This window comes from Cariama cristata, unplaced genomic scaffold, assembly GCF_000690535.1.
Source record: "Cariama cristata isolate BGI_N322 unplaced genomic scaffold, ASM69053v1 scaffold2938, whole genome shotgun sequence".
Lineage (NCBI taxonomy): Eukaryota > Metazoa > Chordata > Aves > Cariamiformes > Cariamidae > Cariama > Cariama cristata.
Window position 1 is genome coordinate 57,166 of NW_009630467.1, and position 1,519 is coordinate 58,684.

The window sequence follows — 1,519 nt, forward strand, 5'->3', positions numbered from 1 at the left end:
CTGCCGCACTGGGCCACCTGCACTGACCTGGAGGCTCACGGCAGCAGCGGTAACTTTGCCAAATCGGCTCCGCTCCACTGGAGGAGTGTGGCCTGTCCTGTGCCCAGAGCCTGTGTTTCACGGTGCTGTGTTGGTTTTGGGGATGGGTACCATACCTGAGTTTTAATTATAGTGCGAGTAAAAGCAATCGTTTTGCCAAGGCCTGGCACGCTGTCTCATGGCGGCAGCCGTGGGGTGTAAGGGCACAGAACAGGCAAACCTGGAAAAGGCTGAAGAATGCAGAAAACGATACGTGTGTGAGCAAACTAACCTGCGCACGATGTTTTCCTACAAACTTCCATTAAAAAGGCCCTTGGTTGAACTTTCCTGCGTGAGCTGTGCACAGGGGGAGTGGGTAAGAGGGCTGCTGGTCTGGCAGTGCTGCTGGCTGCTCTTTTCTTACTACGATTGCCATTGACCTCTAGGAGAGAAAGACGCATCTTGTCACTGCGGGTAAAGCACAAACCTCCCCTCTTGCCTTGTACCTGTGTTGGAGGGGACGGTGGGGAGAGAGTGTGTGTGTGTAAAAAGGTGCTGCAGGCCCGTGGGGGCTGCAGGGGGGAGAGGATGGTGTGTTGGGTGCTGGTGGTCAGAGGGCTTTGTCATTACGAAGCTCAACCCACTGTTTTACAATACCAGCCTGGGCAGTGTCCCTCCTCAGCGGCACCTTTATCACTCTGCTCATGCGGCTGCAGCCTAATAGCAGTGGTGTTTCTATGCTGTCACAGCTGCCTTGTGAAACACGCTCCAGATCCTGCCCCAACAATGTGCGTCGTTGATCTGGTGACCACTACCTCGCCTCTTCCCTCTGTTCATTTTGTCACTAGCACTTGGGTGTTTTGGGGTACCGTGCCCTCAGGGTCCCAGGAAGAACACAGCACCAGGCCGGCGTTGCTCTCCGGGCACACAGAACCAACACACAGAGCCGGCGGCGGGTCCGTGCAGAGATCTCGCCAAACGGCAGGAACAAGGGGCAGCGCTGCTGCCTCCGAGGCTCACAGAAGCACCAGCTGTCGTGCAGAGCCCACCTGGCTGGGGAGCAGTGCCGGCACCGTGCACCCTGGGGTTCAGTGTGCCCAGTGTGCTCCTCACCTTCCCACCAGCATTAGGAACTACAAAATGGTGCCCCAGGCTGATGTTTCCAGACTACAGCCACATGTGAACCTGGTGAGAGGTAAGTCAAGGAGCTACAGCCAGCTGAATTCTGCCAGATGTCGGCCGGGGCTTGCAGCTCCTTCTCCTGCTGTCCTCCCGGCCCCGTGACTCGGGCAGCTCTTTTAGAGGCGAGGGACAACTGGGCTGTGAGGTTGCCCACTGGCCCCAGTACTTACCAGGTGCCCAAACCCAGGTGGGGCTGAGCCTGGTGCTCTCCACCTGGTTACTAAATTTTTCTGCCTAGCACTGGGTGCGTGTTTCGGGTGCCACCATCTGAAGCTGTAAGGGACCCTTCCTTTGCTGGACGTATCAGAATGTTTCACTC